Source organism: Stenella coeruleoalba, assembly GCF_951394435.1.
Source record: "Stenella coeruleoalba genome assembly, chromosome: 1".
Classification (NCBI taxonomy): Eukaryota; Metazoa; Chordata; class Mammalia; order Artiodactyla; family Delphinidae; genus Stenella; species Stenella coeruleoalba.
The window spans coordinates 21,334,009-21,357,321 of NC_137169.1; the positions used below are offsets into that span (position 1 = coordinate 21,334,009).

The following is a 23,313-nucleotide window of genomic DNA, read 5'->3' on the forward strand; positions in this document are numbered from 1 at the left end:
CCTGTCAGAGGGCCCGGAGGTCCTATCAAGGACACGGCCTCTTCCTTCTTGCCCCATCCCCAGGGCTCTAGGAGAAGCCCGGCCACTCACCCTCGGCTCTGCCGCCTGGGCTGTCACACTGGAGATCTCTGTGGGCAGCGAGACAGGCAAGAGGAGATCTCAGCGGTCTGCTGGCCACAGCCCAACCACTGCCCACCTGCCCACGGGGCCCGGTCTCCCCCACATACCGACCCCAGCTCCCCCAGTACTCCCTCCAGCGCACGCCCAGCTGACCTGAAAGAGAGAGGGCCCCCGTGCCTGGGGGCTCTGCCAGTCGCTGGCTGTCAGCTGGGGGTGCTGCGGGGCAGCTTCGGCCTGAGCCCAGGCCTCGGGGCGTGGACAGCGCCTGGAAAGGACCACCGCAGCTCAGGTTTAGTGAGCACCTACTGCGCGCCAGGCGCTGGGCCGGAAGCTGTCCAGGCATCGTTTCATTTAATTCTTCATACCAATCCTGCGAGGTAGGGGCTATGAATAACCCCATTTTGCAGATGAGGAAATGGAGGCTGAGATGAAGTGACATCATTCACTCATTCATATACTCATTATCTATGGAGTGCCTACTTTGCACAAGAGCTGGGTAGACAAACATTTAACAGATTATGGTAAGTGACTTAATTATTAGCGGGATAAGAGCTGCAAAGAAAAACGGAAGAGTGCCTGAGGTCAGAGGTTTAACAATCATACCAGGGAGTCAACAACGACAAAAGCACACATTCTGGGGACGCCTTCTCTGCTGCCAAACACGGGACTAAGCGCTTTATGTGGACTACCTCATCTGACCCCCCTGCAAACCTGGGATCGATACGATTATCATCCCTGCTTCCACAGTCGAGGAAACCATCCGCTGGAAGGTGGTAAGCACCATGAAGGCAAGGATTTCTGTCCTGCTGACTTCTGTGTGTATCTCCCAACCCCCGGATCAGCACATGGCCCACAAATGTGCTTCAAAAAATATTTACTGAACGAACGAATGAATGAATGAGGCACACAGAACAATCAGCCCTGCCTTTCCCCCTGAGGCTCTCTCTCTTTCCTCTCCAGACCCAAAAGTGGGACCCAAGTAGGATGTGGAAGGAGGGAAGGAGATTAAGAATGTGAAAAGGGACATTCTCCGCCCTCCATGCCACCTCTAGCCTCCATCCGGCCCCTGCTACATATTTTTAGAGCCCTCTTTGTTTCGCCTTCACTGTATTTATCATGACTGCAGTCAATTGCTTGTACGACTGGGTGTTCAGTGTATCTGCTCCCTAAGTATGGGCTCTTCAGGGGCAAGGACTGTGTCTGTCTTGTTTTCCGTTGTGTCCCCTGACCCCAGGGCCCAGGCTACGGATGCTACATAAATATTTACCGAGTGACTCCCTGAGCTGGTCAGGGCAGAGTTGGGATTTAGATCCAGGCATGTCTGACCCCCAAGGGAGCCTGGGGACTCAGGGCCCCGGCTGATCCCCAAGAGCTGGGGTTTGGGGGAGCAGGGAGCTGAATGGTCCTTGACCACTGGGAGGATCGCTACCCAGGGTTGTTAACTCCACAGGAAGACTGCAGAGCTGACTTGGGGACAGGGGAGTGTGGGCAGGGACACTCGTCCACTCGCCTTTGGTGGGCGGCAATTTGCAATCTATGAAGCACCTCCACATACATGACCCACTGAATCTTCACCGAACCTGGGAGACATGGTTTACTGTCTCCACGTTACAGAGGAAACAGGCTCAGAGCAGTTGTATAACTTGCCTGAAGTCACATAGCTGCTAAGTGGCAAGATTCCTAATTCTGCCAAGTCCAAAGCCTCCTTCCACTCCCAGCTCCTGCAACTCTCCTTCAGCCACTCCTGAAAGTGCTCCTTCTAGAGCTGTGGCCTCACTTAAGGCTGGAAGGAACCTTAAAATCATCTAACCCATTGGCTTCCAAACCCTGGGCCTGGGGAAGCTATGTAACCTTGCAGATACCCAGACCCTAGTCCAGGGGAGTCTGACTCATAAATCTGAAGGGACATCTGGGATTCTGCATTTTTAATCGGCTCCCCTAGTGGCTATGCTGTTCTAGTGCCACCTCGTGCGCCTCCCATTTTATAGATGAGGAAACTGAGACCGGAAGAGGGAAAGAGACTTTGCCCAAGACCACAAAATGGCATGAGGAGGGCCTCTTTGTTGCTCATCCAGGCAGAACATCCCCTGTCCCTGCAGGTCCCAGGCCTCAGCTGTTCCTCACTGCCCCATTTACTCGATCACTCAGGGTTCTGTTCTCTCTCATGCCTGCCGGCAGGCAGACTGTGGCCTGGCCCCTTCTAGGCTAGGCTCTCTCTGCTTCAAGAATCTCACTGTTGCTCTCGCAGGATGGGCTGCGGGTAAGACACTCACAAAGGAGCGAAGGGGCTCAGACTCTGTGGAGTCTCCAGGTCAGATTTCCAACAGTATGCTCGATCCACAGTGCTGCCCTCTTTGAGATGCCTACCAGAAGCCATCATCCCTCCCTTACTGAGGGTGGGGCTCACCAACCCTCCCTGCTCTGGAGACCTCCCACTTGGGGCCTGAGGGTGTGATCTTGGCAGAAGAGAGAAACCTCCTCTCCAGTGGTTGCTTCTGTTCCACCCACCCGTGAAGACCTTTGGGCACGTCGTCCTGCCAGACCTCCTGACTCTGTCCACTGCTCTCTCGCAGCCTCCAGGATCTGAGGGAAGCAGCTGGCACCCCTCCCCACCACACCCAGGCATCCATTTTCTTGGACCCCTCCCAAGGGCACCACCTATCCCACGTCTGTGAACAAAGTCGAAAAGGTTCTTCTGTCCATCTGTCTGCTTCTGGGTCAGTGTGTCTGAGCCTGCCTATGGGGACACCAGCTGGCTGGGAGGGAAGGGGGCTGGGGGCCCCAACCTGCTGTGCACAGTGCCGGGAAGGGCCAGCCCACATCCTTGAGTCCCCAGCCCCACCCTCCCCCGCTGCGGCTGTGACCACCCCACCCCTTCCCCAGGCAGCCTCCCCTCCCCCACCCACAGCCTCCCCAGGGGAGCCAGGCTGCCAGCCCCAGCTCTCACTTCCGGCCTCATGGCCCTCTCTCTAGCCTGCATACTCCTCCCCGCCCCCCCAACACCGTTTCCCTCCCAGCCCGGACTGAAGCCTCAGGGATGTCCTCAAATGGAAAACTCTGCATCAAAGGGGCTATCACTGCTGCTGTGAAACTTCCCCCATCACCTCCCTTCAGGGCCTTTATCTCCCAGGATCTGCCCCTTCAGGAACTATGCATCACCCCTCTCAACTTCCTTATCTTCAGCCCTCTCCCAGCCACCCAATTGTACCTGAAGATCTTCTTCCAACCTGACTCCAGACCAAAATCATAACAAAAATAACAACGATGAAAAAAATAGTGGCAGCTGTCACTTATTTGGCATGTAAATGGTGGCTCAGAGAGGTTAAGTAATGCCCTTAAGGACAAACAGCCATGACAGGGAAGAGCTGGCGCCTGCACTTAGGTTTGTTGGGCTCCTCTAAACCAAACTTCTTCACTGTCCAGAGAGTCAGCCCCCTCCCCTGAAGCTTCCTCTAACTGTCCTAGTCCCAACCACCAGTTCTAATTTTTGACTTCTAATCTACCCCGACCCAGCTTCGGCACCCCTCCCACCTAGGTCATCTCATGCACTACCCTCCCTCACCACTAGGTGTCCCCTTAGAGCCACTGACGCCCCCGAGGGGAGCAAGCCCCGCCCCACCCCCTGGAATCATCAGGGCTCCCCACCACAGCACAGCACACCCCACCCCACCCTACCCCCAGCCACACAGAGCTCCTTTGTGCAGCCCTTGTCCACCCCCTTCCTGCCCGGAGCGGGGCACCTGGCAAGCAGGTCTGCCCCAGGCCCGCCCCCTGCCAGCCCCCAGCCCTGGGTGCCAGGTGTGTGGGCACCAGCGCCAGCTCTGGCTGAACCTGAGGGTCACCCTGCCGGGCAGCCCTCCCTTCCTCTCTCCGAGGTCACCCAGGGACTGTGCTTCCCGCCCTGCTCCGCCCCCATCCCCTCCTGCCCTTGGCCCTTCCAGACTCCTGTCCTTGTCTTTCCTTCTGTCTACTGGAGGACTTCCCTCCTCCAGCCCCACCAGGCCCTCCCCACAGCCTCTCACCACCGCCCACCTCCTTCCCCTGAGAGCTCCTTGTTCTGCCCCCCCCCTCCCCGCCCAGGTCTGAAGAACTCCTCCTCCTGGAAAGTTGCTGCTGGAAAGGAAGTGACTTCAGCAATTTGGCCACAAGGCTGGGCACTGCTGAGCCCAGCTCAGCTGAAGGCTTGCCCAGCCCACCTCCAAAGCACAAACGGAGCCACGTGCACACACCACCCCCAGTGTGCAGCCGGAACCCTGAACACACGCTTCCCCGGTGATACGCGGAAGGATCTTCGTGTACACACCCCACCCCACTGTACTCACACATCACCCCAGTGTGTTCAGATTCTTGTCTACACACCTCTCCAGTGTACACTAGCGCCCTGCACACAGACACCATCCAGCGTGGCACACACAACACTCCAGTCTCCCCACACCTGCCCAGGACACGCTCTGAATCCTGCACACTCACTCCGATGTACCACATACACAGCCTCTGAATGTCCCCCAGCCCAGTCCACTTACTCTTGTGTGCAGAACCCTGCACACCTGCGGACAGAGTCCTGCACGTGCCTGCTTGCACACAAGTCAGAGGACTTTGCACACGAGATGCTCTGTGCACATACAGTCAGGTACATCCAGCCCTGCATCCTCCACAGCTGAACCTCCCCACGCTTACAATCCCAGGAGGCCCCGCCCCCAGACCTCAGGCCCCAGGAATGCTCTTTTGGAAGTTGGGTGGGGTCCCCAGGCAGGCTGGGATCTAGGGAGCTTCCTGGAGCCCGAGGCTTGAGGCTTCATGTGTCAGTTCGGGGAGTTGCCTCTGCAGGGCAGGGCAGCCCCACCTGGCCTCTGTGGCTCCTGAGCCTGGGTGGGCTAATTCGGGCCCAGAGTCAGGAGGTGGGTCCTGCCCCCACCCCTGCCCCATCTCATCTCAGGAGGGCAGCCTAGCATACCCGAATTACCCAGGTCCTCTCAGCTTCCACAGACTCTAGAAGGGAGGGGTCCTGCGGGGTCAGCTTCACACATCAGGCATTCTGGTCTCTACCTCTGTCCTGGGTTCTGGTCACTGTCACAACCCCTTTCCCTTCCCAGTTCTCTCAGGTCATCCAGGTGCAGGGAAGAGTCCCCAGACTAGGAGGCAGGACTCCAGGGAACTGCCTGTATATCCACGGACCTCACCTTTCTGGATAATGGGGAGTCTGAGTAAGTTGGGTTAAAATATTTTGATTCTAAAGGGCCTCTTTTTGGCTTAAGCTGGGAGGGGGGAAATCCCTGCCATGACTGGGAAGGAAGTACCCCAGATCCCCACTTCCTGGGGTGGCCAGTCACAGACCCGGCTTCCCTATACACTGTTACCTGAGCAGGCTGTGCAGACAGGCCCAGCTCAGCAAGAAAGGCCTGTCTTCGCCAGTGGTTCCAGAGTGGTCTCTTCGGCGGCCTGAGAGTCGCCCCAAAGCCGGGGCCCTCTGCACGCACTCAGCTGGGCAGGCTCTGGGGTCCAGGCCAATGGGCAGACAGGCAGGCAAGCTCCCATCTGTGGAAACAAAAACAGCACCGCAGACATAAGCATGGATACGGGATGAGCCAGAGAGAGGGACCAGGAGGCCATCCTAGATGGGGTCCACTCTTGCACAGGATGAAATTGGCTCCAACTTCATTTCACTGGGGAGTGTGAGCCTACCTCTTGAAACCCCAGGTAGCATCGTCGTGCGGGTAGGTACATGTACGCGTGAACATGAACACACATGCTATGGTGAAAAGAACCTGGCCTTGGGAGTCAGAATGGTCCTTGGCTCAACTCTCACCAACTATGTGATCTTGGGCAAGTCAGTTAACCTCTCTGTCTCTCAGTTTTCTCATCTATAAAAAGGGGAGAGCTTATGAATGGGGAGAAGCACGCTGGGGAAACTATAAATGCTAAGAGCTCACTTACAACGTAGGTGTGAGAGTTGCTGTTCAAAGTGATGGTGAATGCAGATTTTCATGAGAGGTGTATAGGCAGCTGGCATTTACCCTTCTCCATCAGCGACTGGTTATATGTCTCTTGTTTTCTTTAATAATCGTGGCCCTCCTTACCGCCCCCCCCCAACCGGCTTCCTGCCCATTTGTCTGCCTCCCTGAGGTCTGTACTGAAGCCGAGAGTGGGTCTGGGAACCAGGTCTCATGGACTGCTTATAGGTTTTGGTTGCCTGGGAATGTGTATGTGTGTGTGTGTGTGTGTGTGTGTGTGTGAGAGATCCTGCCTGTACAGATGCACGTCTGTGAGCGTCAGCTGTCTGGGCAAATACACCTGTGTGTGGCTTCCTGGGTCTACTTAGCCTTCTGTATGCTTCTCTGGGTGTATTTGTATGTCTATACGAGTATATGTGTAAGAGTGTTACACGTATGGGACTGTGTGTGTGTGTGTGAGCTGATACTTGTGTTCAGTGTCTTCAATTATATGTGTGGGTGTGTGCACCTGGGTCTGTTCAGTTCTTTGTGTGTGTCCAGCTGAGCCTATGTCTGCACGCCTGTGGGGACACAGAGGTGTGAGTGTGTACCTAATGTGTGACAGGTGTGCCCAGCTGTGGTCAGGGGGTGAGTGCCCATGTGTGCACACAGCTCTCTGCATCTCACTGCTGTCAGGAGCTGAACCAGCTTCTGCCCATCTCTGACTCTCTGGGCGTGTGTACTGGGGCGGGGCGTGTGTCCCTGCAGGCTTCCAATCTCGAGGCCTGTGACTGCGGGCACTGGTGTCACTGTGGATCAGTGTTGCCTCCCTCCTACCTCTGCCTTTCTCTGGGTTTTCAGGGTCATGGTGTGATGGCATGACTGGTCACAGTGTCCCTGTGGGTCTGTTTCACTGTGGGTCAGTATGTGCTCACGTGTGTAACTCTGCGTGTGTGTGCTGTATGACTTTATCGTTGTGCATCTGTGTATGTCAGTGGGTCCTTGTGCCATGTCATTGTATGTCTGTGTCAGTGTCAACATGGGTGAGTCTGTGTGCCATGGTATGACTGTCAGTAAAACGGTGCCTCAGTGTTTGTGTGGTGCCTTTATGTAACTTGTCAGTGTGTGTGCGCACGCGTGTGTGTGTGTGCATGGGAGACCCTTTGTGAGACAGTGTGTGTCTGTGTCACTGTGTTTGTATGCCTGCTTCCCTCCTCCCTCCCTATCTCCTGCGTTCTCTCTCTCTCTCTCTCTCTCTTTCTGTAGGAGCCAGACAACTCCCCAAGCCTGGATTAGGGACAATTTATCCACAGGCAGAGAAGGAGAATTCCAACCTGCCAGAGCCTCCCTCCTCTGATCCGTCCCCCCTTCCCCCCTGGTTGGGTGGGCAGAGAAATGCAGCCGGGCAGCTCCCAAGCCCTTGGGGAGCCCCCACCTCTGCAGCTCCCCAGAGGCCCAGGAGGGCGGAAAAGATGGAAATCTGGGTGGCCCCAGAGCCCTCCAGTGGGGGTGGATTGGCCGCCCCCCCCCAGGCCGCCACAGCTCAGCTCATCTTGGCCCTGTTCTCCTACATATGGTGGTGGTGGGTGGGGGGAGTCTGCATGAGGTCTGCCTGGCCCTGGGGGCTGGGGCGACCTAAGGAGTAAAGCTGCTTCCAACCCCTCCACAGCCTGATACTCCCCAACTGATAAACGCCAGCTCCGACACCCCCGGAAATGTAAATGACTGGGGAACTTGCGCCTGTGCCCGCACAGGCTGGGGGGATGCTGGGAGGCAGGGGACAGCGTGGTGGGGGGAACGCAGCAAGGGGGGAGCAGGGGCTGAGCTGGGACTAAGGCTCCCTTCACGGTGCTCCAAGCGCAAGGCAGAATCACATGTTTCCCATTAGCTGCTCTGGCCTCCTTGTTCAGGGGGTGTTGGCTGGGGGAGATTTGTTCTGGTTGCAGACACCAGCCGAGACCACACAAGAGAGAGAGTAAAAGACAGAGAGAGAGAGAGAGAGAGGAAGAGAGAGAGAGAGAGAGAGAGAGGAGAGATTGAACGCCAGAGGGAGAGGAAAAGACAGAGAGCGAGCGAGAAAGATACACAGAGACACACAGGGAGAGAGACAGAGACAGAGAGACATGAGAACAGAGACAGGCACACACAAACACAAAAGCAGAGGGACAGAGACGGGTGATGGGAGAGGCTAACAGAGTGGGGGACAGGGAGAGCGACAGGGAAGGCGACTGCAGTGCAGAGAGACGAGTCAGAGGCTGAGGAGCGAGTCAGTGAGGCACAGAGTGCGAGTCAGGCCAGGAGGGACTGAGGGGGCGGAGGGCGGCGCTGGGGCCGCAAGCCTGATGGAGGGGACCCGAGGGTGACAGAGCGGGAACCTGCTGCAGGGCCAGGGAGGGCAGGGGCGGTGGGTGGGGACGCGGGTGGGCAGGGGGAGTGGCTGCTCCAGCGCCACCGGGCGGGGCGGCCAGGAGCCTGGAGCCTCCCGCCTCCTGACCCTCGAGCCTGGGAGAGATAACAGGCCGGAATAGTGCTGACTTGCGGTTCAGAAATCCAATATCCTCCGCGGCGCACTAATCGACTACCTGAGCTCCCGGTCCGCGCCGCCGAGCTGCCCCGATTAATCCTGCGGCTCCACAGCCTTAATTAGTTTAACAGTTTCAGGGGCAGGAGAGGCAGGCATAGGGGCTCCCAGACCTGCGGGGACACAGGCCCCCATGCCAGCCCTGCCTGGTGCCCCACCTCCCCAGTCACACCTGCCCCAGCCCCAGAGGCCCCTTTCCACACCATCTGCAAAACACTGGGTCTTTCCTCCTGGGGGACAGTCCCAAGGGCTGGCACCTGGGTCAGAAGGTAGGTCTTGTGGAACAGAGACTCCCCCATCCCAGCTTGTCCCTGCGCCCGTGGCCTGGGTGCTTGCTCTGGCCTGCGCTTTGGGGCCCTGCCAACCGTCAGCCCCGTACCACTGAGCAACATGTCGTCTCTTTAGGGTGACAGACAAGCTCCCAAGTTACTGACAACCCCCCAACAGCATGAGATAATCACACATGTCACTCCCCACACCGGCATGAGATAGGCACATGGTGACATGTCACACATACCCAACAGTCAGAGACACAGGAGCACGAGAGTGACTACCCTCCCGACAGGATGAGCTAAGCGCAGAGACTGCCACTTCCTCCAAGGCCTGAGATGGGCACATCTGATACCCCAGACAGTATGAGACAAGAACACAGGTTGTCACCCTCACAATGGTGTAACAGACATACAACCAGGCGCCCCCTCACCCACTGATAGAATGCGAAATGCACAGAGAGCCTGTCTCTCACTCACTGTCTCTCTCTCTCTCTCTCTCTCTCTCTCTCTCTCACACACACACACACACACACACACACACACACACACCCCTCCCTCACCTTCCAGGTGTGACAGAGGTACGGACCCCTCCCCCGAACACACAGAGTATAAGCCAGGGACACGACCTCACCCCTTCCCCATCAGTCCTCCCTCCAGACTGCAGGATGGGTAAACGACATGTCACCCTGGCTGCTCTGGACGGGTGACAGCCCACCCCACCCCTCCCCCCGTCACTGCCAGCCTGGTGGTGCCGTCCTCTGCCTGCAGAGGCGTCACAGCTCACAGGGCATGAATGTCACCCCAGCACTGCCAGAGCCGGGCCCAGCCACATGTTGCCCCAGTGACAAACACCACTGGCCCCAGGAGGTGGAGGTGCACAGGGCTCTGGGCGTGACCTTGGTCCCTGAACACCAGGAGGGGAGGTGCCGTGGCCTCCCTCCTGGGTAACCCACTGGCCCCGGAGCTGGGGAAGATGAGTGCTGGGAAGAAAGCCACCTGGGCACACAGACAACCTGAAAATGCCACCTCCCCAGGCAGCCACCCCCACCCCACTTCTAACTGAATGTAGCTGTTATCGAGGGAGGGGGCAGACTGTGTAGTGGAGGGAGGCTGTCAACGAGGCCTGAGGAGCAGATCCTACAAGACTTCTTAGAGGCAGCGGAGGGTAGGCAGGGTAGGGGTTGCTGTCACCATGCCCTCAGGGCCCAAGACTGAGGGAGTGGGACGATAGCTTCAGACTCCCACTGTGGCCAGGGGAGCCCCTCTTTCTTACAAGGGCCCCCTCTCCAAATTCAGGCCACAGAGCCTGACAAGGAGGCCAAAGTCCAGGGGCATGACTCACCCAGGGAACAGGCCCAGCCTGCTGGCCAGAAAGTGAGGGAGGACAGGAGCCAAGGGGCCTGGGTTCAAGTCTGAACTCCTCCCAGGCCAAGCACAGTGACCTTGGAGCAGAGGCTCAGTCTCTTTGGCTTTGGGGAGGTGGGGAAGAGGCAGCAGCCAGGGAAGCGCTGAGGCTGCAGACCAGCAAGCAGAGAACTGGGGGCCACGGGAAGGAGGACACAGCGGGTCCAGCCCCTGGCTCCACCGCTTCCTCACCAGGAACCTCAGCTTTCTGTACCTCAGTTTCCTCAGCTGTAAAGCAGGAACGATAACGTCAGCCTCACGAGATAACGCAGCATGAAGTGGACAGGTGCTCAGGAAACGGGAGCTTCTTATTGAAGAGGGGAAAAGAGACTAAGAGAGGGCAGGAGACTTGCCCAAGCCACGGATCAAGCCAGTATCGGCTGAACTCGGCCTCCACCTCCAGGCTTCCCACCTGAAGCTGTTTCTTAAGACTGCTTGGAGACTGTGTGTGCACGTGTGTGTCAAGGTGTTGTTGCTTATAGAGCGGCCCTACTGTCCAGTGAGGATCAAGGAAATGGATAGGATATAGCCTGACTTTTACCCTAAACCCCACTTGGCCCACCTTCAAACTTTGGACCAGAGGGCCAGCTCTATGGGAGGGAGGCAGCCCACACTCCAGCCCCCATAAGCAGCACCAGCACCTGGTGCTCCGAAGGACTGGGGGACTGGGAGGTCAGTGTCTGGGGCCCTCTCGTTGTACAGGAGCTCAGAGAGGGACAGGCCTAGCCTGAGGTCACACAGCATGACAGCAGCAGAGTCCAGAGCCCTGGCCGGCGACAGCCTCAGAGCAGAGTTGTCTAGCCCCTAGGGTGGCTGGAGCTGGGGGGCCCTGGGGGACTGAGCAAAACGTGGCGACAGATGGCCTGCCGAGGCAGCGGCGATCTGGGCGGCTGGCAGGCATGCTCGCTCCCGCGCAGGGAAGCGGCTAATTTTAGCTGAGGCCTCGATGCCAGCTTTGTTCCCCCCACCCACCCGCCGAGGGGGCCCAGCATGCCTTGCGTGCAACCCGCCTCCCCCAGGCACCCCTACTCCCCCGCCTGGCCACTTGGTGAGTAGTGCCCAGACCCCAGGGTCCTAGAACTGTCTGTCTGGCCAGGTCTCATCACACCCAGAGGCAAGGGCTGGGCCCTGGAGGCCTGGCATCCCCACCCCAGGGCCTGCTTCCCATGACGGGAAGCTCATTCTGAAGAGGGGCTGTGGGGAGAAAGGCTAGAGGCCACTGCCCAGACTGGGAGGGAGGGCCTGACAGCAGGGGCTGCCAGTCTTTGCGGGGGGTGGGGGTGGGGGGTGGGGGTGGGCATTGTCCTCCACCAGATACTTAAGGAGACAGGACCCTTATTCTACCCCTGCCCCGAGCCAAACAAATTCTTCTGTGCTGGAGTCCCCCTCCAGCACAGCGTAGTGTTGAGCAAGGGGGTGGGAGTCACTTTACCCTTTCCCTGTTCTTTATAAGCCCGATTTTGCTCCAGGAACTCAAAGTACTTTAAAAAAAGTCAGAGATAGAGCAAGGGTAGTACCCCACCCGCACCCCGTGCCACTGGGGGAAACTGAGGCACAGTCTGAAACAGCTTTCATGGTAGCAGGGGAGGAACAAATCCCAGGAATCGGTGAGGGAAGCCTAACCATGCTCTACTTTGAGTTCTTAGAGCTGGGGGCTTCTTGGGCCAGCTCAGCCCCTAAGACTATCCCCTGCCTCCACCTGGGCTGGTAGAAGGTAAGCTAGATGGATGGAGCCCGTCCTCTGAAACCCTGGGAAGGGAGGCCTGGCATTCTTGGTTCCTGGTACCCCACCCGCTGTTGGCTCTTTGACCTTAGAACCTCTCCTCCTCATCTCAGGTTCAACTACATGTGCCCAATGGGGTGCCAGGACATCTGGCCCCCGCTTGAAAGGGGACTCCTTCGGGGTGATTCTGAAGGGGCCCACTCTCCCAGTTCCAACCCAGGGGCCGTGACGGTAATGGCCAAGTGGGAAATAGATAAAGAAGGCTGGAAAGAAATCTATGTACTAGAAGGAGAGAGTCGGAAGAAGAGAGAGAGAATGAGAAACCAAGGCAAAGAATCAGATTCAGGAAGAGAGAGACGGAAAGAGGGGGAATGTGGGGGCAAGAGAAACAGGGCAGAATGAGGGTGAAGAGGCAGGAAGAGCTGAGGAGGGAGGGGCTGCGGGAGAGACAGAGAAGAAGCCAGAGGAAGGAGAAGAGTGAAAAAGAGACTCAGGAAGAGAGGGACAGAGGAGGAGGAAAAAGACAAAGAGACAGAGAGACAGGCAGGATGAGGCAGAGACAAAGACAGAGAGAGAGAGCAAGACACACGCAGAGGGGAAGGAGATGGAGAAGGAGTTGCCGCGGACGGGGCAAGGCTCAGGGAACTGAAGACACCACAGGGAGCTGGAGACACACAGAGGGACTGACACACCCAAAGACCAACAGACACAGAGTGAAAGGGCCAGACGCACTCAAGAGACTGGGGAGGGAGGAAGGGGGAGACACTAAGTGATAAAGTGTGTGTGTGTAGGGGGGCAGCAGGAGTAGACAGAGGCAAGGAGGGAGGGGGCCTGAAGAGGAGGAGGGGGAGATGTCATCGTCAGAGCTGGGGGGGACCGGACAGAAATGGAATGTGGGTCTGGGCATGAGGCTCACAGATGCATCGGCTCCGGTTTCAGCTGGGGCAGTTGGCTGCTGGGGGGGGAGATGGTGATGGTGGGGAGGGAGAAAGGAGCAGAGCTGACAAGGGAGGGGGGCCTGTTGCCATGGCTGCGGGCACGGCAGGGGCACAGTCTGCTGGCACTTGTAGTTCTGGGCATGGTAGGGGGCAGACTGAGGGGGAAAGAGGGCAGTGATGAAGAAGCCTGGCCCCTGCCCTCGGGGCTCCACCAGGAAGAAAGTTTCCAGAGAGAGGATGGGAGACCTTGAGAGCTGAGCAGAGCTCTGGGCCCTGCTCCACTCCATGGGGGGGACCACTCTCTGGGGTGCCGGTGGGCATCCCTGGTTCCCATCCGTGCCTCAGGCTGGCCCCTGGGGATCCTCTTTCTCTGTCCCCTCCAGTCTAGCTGAAGATCCCGCATGCTGCTGCTGCTGCTGTTTCTGCTTGCAGGGGAGCAGCAAGATTGTGAATTCAGGATCTGTAATCCTAACGCAGAGCCCAGGCCTACCGGGCTCCAGTTGCCAAGGCGACGGAGGGTCAGAGGGCAGCGCAGGGCGCCCGCTCCTCCAAGTCAGAATCCCAATTGTTAAAGCCCAAGAATAAACAGCTGAAGCGGCCATGGGGGGGCCGGGAGGGGGGCTGAGGTCTGCATCGGCTCAGTGTGGTGTTGTCAAGCGAGATGTCACTAATTGTCTGAAGGAACGGGCTGAGGCAGCTCTTAACTGCTTCTGTGCCACCGGAGACACCTTGGCTGCCTGGCCCCATCCCCCGGGCCTCGCAGCATTCCACCGGGCCGGCTCGGTGGCGGGGGGAGTGCTGGCCCAGCACAATCCCTGCCTCCCTTGCACTGAACCCCTACATACTTTGGCTCCCAACCCTCCTCCCTGCCCCGCTTGGAACCTCCCACCTGCAAGCGAAATGCTTTATGTCCCCAGAACCAGTACCCTCCAATTACTGGAATCACACTACTCCTTATAGCCCAGAACTGCCACTCTGGCCTGCAAAAGCCCTCCCAGCTCCTCCAGATCTCTTCTTCCTCATCCTCTCAGAAGTCAGGGATTCTGGTACAAGGTGTGTGGACTGCGGAGGAAAACAGATTTCGGGTTCTTCTGATCTTTGGTGGGGGTAGAAGCCCTCCTACGGGAAGAGGGAAGGTCTGTGGCATCCTCTGTGCAACTCCCTACTCTTAGTCACACACCAGAACTAAAGACCTGAACGGAGCCTGGAAACCTGGTTTCTAGCTTTGATTGTTCTACCTACTTGCTGTGTGACTTTTGCCAGGATATTTTCCATCCATGAGCCTATCTCCTCATTTACTATCCATCCTAAACATTTAATAGTGCCTATTCTGAGCCATGCCATGTCTGGAAGCCCTGCCCAGAGGAACTTCCAACCCAGCGGCTGAGAAAGGCTCATAAGACAAGGTAGAAAGCAATCAGAGATCCATCAGGTAAGATATTCAATGAAAAACACGGAGCAGTCTGGTAAATCGTTCAGTGGACGGCTGCTGCTGTTAGGAGCAGTCAGTACTGGTATCGCCGTTATGACGGAGGGTCGCTAAAAGGGTGTAGGTCATCAGAGAAAAGATTGGGGGGAGGTCGGTTCTGGAAGGCTTCCTGCAGAAAGTGGTACCTGGTAAGATTTGGACAGGTGGGCAAGAAGGTAGAGTGCACCAGGAGAGAGATCTTGTGAGCTGCTCTGTACACTCTCAGGGTCGTGTGCTCAGCCCCGCCCAGAGCAGGAAGGGCGAGGCCTTCAATGGTCTCCCCGCCCCATGGGCCGGCGCTGCCTCCTCCTCCACCTACTGCGCCTCCCGATCTCCGGAGAGCGGAGCCTGGGAGGGGCGGGCCGCCCGTGGGCACAGCTCCCGGAGATTGGTAGCACCTGGAGTGATGTCATGGGGCGGGGTCAGGTCTTCGGACACGCCCCTGCCCCAGACCCCGCCCCCCTGCTCCGGGCCGAAGCGTGGGTCCCGGGAGGGGTCGCTCAGGCAGCCTCGCGGCCCCCTCAGGTGGCAGGCGGGGCTGGGGCGCTGTCCGTGGGCAGGGAGCTGGGCGCGGAAACAGGGGATCCCCCAGAGAGGGCCTAGCCCAGCCCCGGGCTGGACTCGTACAAAAGGCGACTTGTTCTTTCTTGGGATGCCTGCGCCTTCTCAAACATACCTAGAGCCACACTCCGGGGAGAGCTACACCCACACATGGCTGCACAAACCCGCCGGGGTGGGGAACAGGGGGCTGTCGCCAGCCCCAGAGGTTGGCGTTAAGAACTTTGCCCCAGCCACCCCTTGCCACAGACTAAACATCATTCACCTCACCCCATCCTAGCCCAAGTGACCTGGATACTCCCACAGTCTCCTGCAGAGCCCTGGGGACACTGACCCAGTCACATTCTCATGACTATCCTCTCCCTCAGACCAACTCTAGCGGCTCACCAACTCCTCTGGAGCCAGACTGCCAGTTTTAAAGCGGGTGCCACACTACTGTGTGACCTTGGGACACAATGAGGCTCACTAAGGGTTACTTTTTACTGAGCACTTGTTCTGTGCCAATCTTTACAATTGCCCTTTATGGTGAGTACTATTAGTCCCATTTTGTAGCTGGGGAAACTGAGGCTTACGTTAAATAGCTTGCCTAAGGCAGAGGCAAGGATTTGAACCCTGGTCAAACTTGACTTCATAGCCCACGTTCTTCCGTGTATTATCTCTGCCTCCCATCACACCATGCTACCCTCTAACACCCCACCACACACAGTAAAGCCATCTCAGAGTTAGGGTGTAATTCTCCACCCCAAACACATCTCAGTGTCACCGTCTAGTATCAGGCAGCTTCTCTCACTAATCAGTGTGTGTTCTGGGGGGTAGTCTCCTACCTTTAAGCTTCCCCAATCCCCAATGTTGGCTATCAGAGTCATAAATGGGACACAGTAGGAGCAAGGCCAGAACAGGCTACCTCTAACCTTTCCAGCAAGCTCACCTCCACCTCCCCTGACCTTAGGATGAAAAAGCACTGCCATACTGGCTGGGGCTCCAGGCCTGTAGCTCTCCCTGACCCCTTGGGCCAGGACCTTCCCCTAGCCCCCAGTGCTTGCTGAGAACAAGTCCTCGAAACAAACTCCTTCCTGGGGATGTCAAAGCACCTTTCCTGGGGGAGGCGGCTCTATGATCCCCTGAGCAGGGCTAGGATCCGGTTACTCTTTCCCCAGCTGTGCCTGGACTCCTTGGGGCTGACCTTTCACCTCATCCAGGCCAGGACCCAAAGGGGGCTGGAGTCCAGCCCTCACCTCCTGTTAACCCTCTGCATTCCTCATCTTTCCATTCCAGAGCCCCCGCGGGGAGGGGGTGGTCTCAGGAAGCCCAGCCGGGCATGCCAACCTTTTCCCACCCTCCCATCCTGGGGTCTGGTTTCCCAGAGAGCTTTACAGAATGCTCCTCCCTGCCCCCTGCCCAAGCTGCCCTGCCCTGCTGGGATCAGATACCTCCGCCCAAGCAGCTGAAAATGACCTGGGCTATTTTCGCTCTGGGATCACGTTGCAAACTCCCCCTTGAGCTGGCAGCTTCCCACAATCCCTCCAGACCGTTGCCCCCCACTCCTCATCCCTCACCCAGAACCACTAACCAATAGGACAGGAGGGCTGTAAGAGACCACTGGCCTGAGCCCCTCAGATGGGGAGACTGAGACCATGAGGAGTCAGGTATAGGACTGGGCAGAGAACCAGGCTTCCTGGGTCCCCGCCCAGGTCTCTTTCTACTATCTAGCACAGCCTGCTCTGTACCCTAGATCTTAGAGCCTCTGACCCAGCCAAAAACCCAGCCGACCTCCTCCAAGCACCAGAAAGTCACACTGGAGGCTACCCACAAATCTCTGGGCCACCCTGCATGTCAGAAACTGCTTCTGCTACACTCTTTTCTTTGTTTAGAACTGGGACCAGATCTGTACCTGTGTCACAGCTATGTGGACCACGGGAATGTTCGGGGGGTTGCAAACTGGCAGGAAAGACAGGGGGACAGACCCAGAGGAATAGGAGGCTGATTCAGGCTTCCAGAGGTTTACATTGCACAATCCTTCCATGTTCCCAGCAGCCCCTTGCCCCACCTTCTCGGTACCCACCCACCCCCCCCGCCCCGATTCCTACAAACCCAGCCCCCTCCAGGCCCCTGCCCCTCCACCTCAAGCCCTGGTTCTCCTGGGCAGGAATGTGACTGGTCAGGTCTGAGCTGACCACATGAGTGGCTATAAGGCGACAGACCCCCATCCTCCCATCCCCCCAGCCTGGGGGAAGCTCACATACCAAGGTGAGGTGGGAGCTGCTTTAACCCTTTGCAGCCAGGCTTCCAGGGTGAAAAAGAGGGATACTCTACTTCCAATGGCCACTCCCAAACGAGTGCTGCCAGGCTGGGGAGTGCAGGCAGAACCTACTTCCCCCAGTGGGTGGAATGGGAGTACTTGCCCTGCTAGTCCCTGTTAAGAAAAATTATCCTTTGCCACACCAACTGTTTAGTCTCATCTCCCATGACATTTAGAAAAACAGTCATGAACTGGTGCTGAGGGAAGAGAAGGAAAGGAGGTATCATGAACCCCAACCTCGGGAGCCCCTGGTCTGATGGGAGAAATACAACCCTGCCCTGGGGAGTCTGATGGGGGAGACCAGGCACAGAAGCTGGGACAAAGAGCTGAGAGCAGAGAAGAGCATGGAGCCGCACAGAAGTGGGAGGAAGCCAGGGCAGGAGCAGAACAAGCCAGGTGGGGTCAGATCGGGCAGGCTTCCCGGAGGCCCCTCTGCCCACACCCCTCCCCCCAGGCTCTGGAATCTCGGGGGTCAGGGCTGAGGGACAGCCCCGCCCCCTGCTCCCCTCGGGCTTAGGAATTCCACCAGCCAAGAGGGGGGGGGCGGCTGCTTCGGCCTCAGTCCAAGTTGGCTCCCACTGGACCGGGAACTACAGCTCCTCCTCGGCCCCCCCCACACACCCAAGCCCCTGGGCTGGCCCCCGGCCCCCTCCCTCGCCCTCCCAGGCTGGCACGGTGTGTGCCAGGCGCTGGCAGAAAACAAACCCGCCGGGGTGGGTTTGCAGGGAGCGGGGTAACCTTGACACAGTTGCGGCAGTCGCTAATGGCAGACACACACTCCGCCTGTTCTGGGGGGACTGTTGCCGTTGCTAGGAAACCGGCAGCCGCGTGAATGGAAATGGGTCAGTAAACCTGGGGAGAGATAGTGTGACACTCGAACCACTGCAGCTGCTCCAGCCCACACCGAAATCCCTCCTCTTCAATATTTATCACTCCCGCCTGGGCCCTCGGCTCCTGCCAGGCCCTGCACCAGCCTGGCCCTCAGGCCCCCCGCAAGGCTCAAGAGAGGAGGGGGAGAAAAGAGATGTGGGGGTTGCTTATCCGCTCCTTGGGTGGGGGGGAGCCCCAGGAGGGATGGAACTGGTTCTGGAGGAGATTGAACAGGAAACAGTCTAATCCCGTGGCAGGGAAGGGGTTAAAAGGTCAATTCACGCCTGTTCCTGATTTAGGCACCGTGGTAAAATTACTGCGAGTGTGAGCGGGTTGCGACTGCCGGCTTGCCTACCTGCGGAGGGACTGATTAAGACAGGAGACCTCTCTCCCAGTGTGTAAGAGATGGCGGGGGAGGAGGCACCCAAAACATGGCCAGGAATCCCTCACAGCCTGGCAATTCCCCCAATACAGCCCAAGGCTTCCTAACAGCCAGAACTGATGCCCCTCGAACAACCTGAGAGTACCCCAAACGGACAAAAGCTGCCTATTGCCTTACAATGTCGTCCTGTACAGACACTCCCCGCAAACAGCCAGACACTTGCTGTTCAGAAAACCTTGACAACACCCCTGCACAGATACCCCACAACAGAACGTGACAACTGCAATTCAGAACACTGCAGTTCAGCACAGCACCTATAAACAAGCCGACAAACCTAGGCACAGGCAAAACTGTGTTCGACTGTGTGTTGAATCTTCTGTAACTTCCCCATAAGGCTGGAGCCTCCCCACACAGCCTGCCCTAACCCAAAGCCTGGCTCTGCGGTTCATCTATGTTTTTTCCTCCCTCCCATTGTCAGCCTCCTTGTCTTGCACACACCCCAGTAAACTGCCCCTGTGTTTGCTCTTCTGGACACACCATCCCACAAGCTAGCTGCCTCATGCACCGCACCCCCCATTCCCTGGAGGCTGGCTGGTCACTGACACACACATTCCCTTCCCCTAGAAGCAAGCAGAGTCTCACAGCCCTGCCTGACACAAGCTCTCGTTCTTAGGCGCAGGCCTCTCTACTGACAACAGGGACCCTGGGAATCAGCAGCACCACTTGGGTGATATGCCCCCTCCACCCATCACAATCTCAGCCAGGATCCCTGGAGGGTGTGTCTTGGGAAGGGAGGCACTCCAGCTTTCTGGAGGAGGGGGGGATACCTCAACAGGAATCTCCCAGCTGACTCGGTTCTGTGTGCTCCTATCTCCTAGGATACATCAGTCAACACAGGCTCCGAGCCTGTCAGAGCTGGAAGGTGCCTTAGGGAGTCACTAATCCAGCCTCCTCTGCTATGCAGGAGGAAACCGAGGCCCAGAGAGGGGAAGTGCCCTGCCCAAAGTCACACAGCCCAACTGCTGCTTCCAGCCCCTTTCTCTTCTACAGTCTCTGAGAGCCCTCCATGATAACTGGGGGTGGGGGACAGTCAGCCTAGGAAGGTTTCTCTGAGGCAGAGCGAGATGGGACTGGATTAGCTAGGAGAGGGAGAGCCTGTAGTCCTAGAGAGTTTATGAGAACTGCCCAGCAGTGTATTCAGACACATGGGCACCTGGCAGCCCTGGAATCTGGGCCACATAAGCTTCCTCGAATTTGTACTTTGCCAAATTTATCTGGTAGACACTCACCCCCAACCCACTTCCTACCCCAGGGCCCCAGAGAGCTGCCTCCCCAAACCAAAGGTAAAGGGAGGCTGCTCTGTTCCCTATACCTGGCCTAGAATGTACATTCTAGGGAATCCCTGCCTTTTATTATTATTATTAATTTGTTATTATTTTTTGGCCACACCATGTGGCATGTGGGATCTTAGTTCCCTGACCAGGGATTGAACCCACGCCTCCTGCAGCGGAAGCGTGTGGAAGCATGATGTCTTAACCACTGGACTGCCAGGGAAGTCCTCGCCTTTTATTATTTAAATAGTTCTCTGCCAGGGAGCCTCTGGGATGCTGTGAAAGACGTTTTCTGCAAGGTAGTTTTAATTTCAACTCCATTTTGCTGAAAAGCAAAACGAGGCTCACAGAGGTGGTGTAGTTTGTTCAAGTTCACACAGACAACAAATGGAGCCTTGAGTTCCTTCCAGTACACAAGGAAGGCCCATCCAACAGGAAACAGGGAGAACCGGGGGGAGGGTGGGATAGGAGGAGAGGGAAGGGTGGGAGTTGACACAGGCCCAGGCCCAACATCCTGGGCTGAGGGGGAGCCAACAAGCATTTGAATTTGAATCTGGGTATCTGGGTTCCACCCCCCACCCACTCTAGCAGAGGTGGAGTGAAAGGTCAGCAAGGAGATGGGAGGGAGAGGAAAGCAGAAGTCCACCGGCTTCTCAGCCTGCATGGGCCATGCCCCAGGGAGCTGGGCCGGGGGCTGCCCCAACTTCCTGGCCCTAGAGCTGTCTGCCAGCCTCCACCCCCACCTCCACCTCCACCCCCCAACAGCAGAGGGAGCTTTGTGAGGAGACCCTGCCTCCTCCCAGGGCCTCAGTTTCTCCATCTGTACTAAGAGCTAGCCTAGCAGGAAGGATTTCTTAAGGGCCCTTCCAACTTTAACATAATGTGGCGAACAGTCCTAATTCTCAGTCTCCACCACAAATGTATGTCTCTCCCCCAGACTGGAACTAGCTGAGAACCACCTTAGATATGTGTTTAATGAATAAATGAACACTCAACAGAACCAATGTCTTTCCATCCTTCCCAGACCAGCTGAGAGGCACTACTTACCTCGGAAGGCTGAATTTCTCGAGGTTGCTGGAAGGGAAGGGGGATTCGAACACTTTGAAGGCTCTGAAGGGGGCTGTCTGATACACAGGTGCCCTTTATTTCCTGTCCTGACCATATGCAGACACTATGGTGATTGCTTTAAATGTTCTTCAACTTCAAGGCCGTGGCTTACCTACTATCATCTAGCTTTTCAAATGAGCAAACGGACTAAGGAGTGAAGGGACTTGCTCAAGGTCACACAGCCAGTGAGTGGAGGAAAAGGTATTGGAACTGCACCTATCCCCCCTGCTTGTTTCGCACGGTGAGGGTCTGCTGGGTTGGGGCAGGACGTGAAGTTGAACAGGGACCACTGGCAAGGGGAGAGCGGGTCCACCCCAGGAGGGGGAGGTGCCTGCTGAGTTGCCAAAAGGTTCATCAGTTTGCAGAGCACCAAATGGTACTGGAACTAGCAGAGTGGTGGGAAAGCATCTCTTCCCCTCCCCCACAAAGGGCAGGGTAGACCTCTTTCCCTCCCGCAAGACACCGTGCCCAGAGTGAGCCCTAAGAGGTCACTTACCTACTCCCCTGGATCCCAGGGCTCCTGTAAAAGGAAGCCCCTCCCTCCCGGGAGCCCTTTTCTTGATTCCAGGACCTGCAAGGTGCAGAGCCGCCCCCAAAGAAAGCTGCCGCCGCCGTCGAGAAAATTGTCCAGGATTTTTCTGGCACATCCGACCACCATGCGGGAGATGGGGGTTGGGGAGTGGTTGCGAGAAGGTGGCCTCAACTCCCTCCTAGAAGCCCTTAGGCGCCTCCAGCTTGAGCAGGAGGCTCTGGTCCGCAGGCCCAGCCGTTCTCAGGCCCGAACGGTCCGTCTCCGACTTTTCCCGCCGCCGCCTCTCGGGCTACCTGGCAGGCCTGCACAGCCCCCTGATCCCTGCCACCCCCGCCCCCTCCCAGATGAGGCCGCAGAGCTTCTGACTCCTGGAGGAGGTGACGGGCCGAGAGGGAAACCAGGCGGCTGGGGGAGGGGCGCTGCCTGCACCTGGCCCCTCTCCGCCGCCCTGGCCGGGAGGGGCGGGACTGGACCCCCGCCAGACCCGAAAAGCACGGCGGGGGATGGGGGTGGTGTGTGCCGCCTGCCTCGCGTGCAGTATGGGGGGCGGGTCTGGAGATCTCCCCCAAGTACCCTCGCCGCGGGGGCGCCCCCTAGGGTCGGGTTGCAAGGCGCCCCTTCCCGAGCCGCGCGCTCAGCCCGCTCCCCCGGCCGGCCGCGCTCTCCAGCTGCAGGAAATTCCAGAAGCTCTCCATCATCCCGGCGCAGCGCGCAGCCCGGGCTGCCAAGGCTCCCCGAAGGAGAGCCACATGCCGGCCGGCCGCGCGGCCCGCCCTCGCCCCCCCCTTCCAACCCGGCCGGGCAGCCACGTCGGGCCGGGCGGGGGCCCGGCCGGCCGCCCCTTCCCGCGCCCCGGGCCCAGCGGAATGCGTGGCAGCCCCGGCTGGGGGCTATTTTGAGCGGGAGGGGAGCGGCCCAGCCTCGGTGTTTTTGGCTTTTTCCTGGCCCCCGGCCCGCCAGCCCGGGCCCTCGGCTGCCCGCGGAGTGGGGGGGGTCACGTGGCGAGGGGAAGGGGAGGGCCGCCGCGATCCGTCTGGGGCTCGGGCCCCGGCCCAGGCCCGGGAGGCGCCCGGCGGCGGTCCGGACCTGCGCTCTCGGCCGAGGCCGAGCCGGAGCAGCGGGATTATTAATAGCGCGCCTGGCTCCGGCTGCGGCTCCAGGGCGCCCGCTACCTGCACGCCCCTCCTCCGGTGAGCGTGGGCGGCCAGGGCACTCCCTCCCTAGCAGCGGACTCAGGCCTCACTGGATAGCGCCACTGGGCACCAGTAGCCAATCACCGGCCTCGATTTCCTTACCTGTAGATTGGGGGTGAGCTACCTGGCTTTATACGGTGGGTACCAAATAAAGGTTTTGCTTGCTGTGTGCCTCTCCTTGGCCAAAATGCCGCCTCTTTTGGGGGCCTCAGTTTTCCCGTTTATAAAATGAGGGGGTCCGAGAGGACTCTTAACAGGGGAAGAATCCCTCATATTCGAATAATGCATTTTCACTTACAACCCATTTGAGCTTATGGTCTACCCGATGGCAAGATCCAACACTGGGCACTTGCCCTGTATAATTAGCATGCATTAACTCACTTGATTATAAAGTTCCCATAAAGCAGGTAATGTTCCTTCTTTACTGATGAGGAAACTGAGGCTCAGGAAGGTTAAGTGACCCGCCAAAGGTCACACAGTGGCAGAGGCCAGAATTAGCAAAATTCTGGCTCCAGAGGCTGCGTAAACCACTGAACTATAGTGCCCTGAGACGAGCAGGACAAACACTGCCCCGTTTTCACAGAAGAGTAAACTGAGGCTCAAAG

General features: G+C 57.9%; 1 protein-coding gene across 2 annotated transcripts in view; it reads right to left on the minus strand.

The window, feature by feature from the left end:
* Positions 1–23,313, minus strand: part of AHDC1 (AT-hook DNA binding motif containing 1) — a 64,993-nt gene that overhangs the window by 16,091 nt on the left and 25,589 nt on the right. For both annotated transcript variants that reach the window (XM_079926277.1, XM_079926276.1), the window contains exons 3-5: positions 5,478–5,655; positions 274–385; positions 91–128 (exon numbers count right to left, since the gene is read on the minus strand). The gene's annotated coding sequence lies outside the window, so the exon portion shown is untranslated. The remainder of the gene's footprint in view (positions 1–90; positions 129–273; positions 386–5,477; positions 5,656–23,313) is intronic.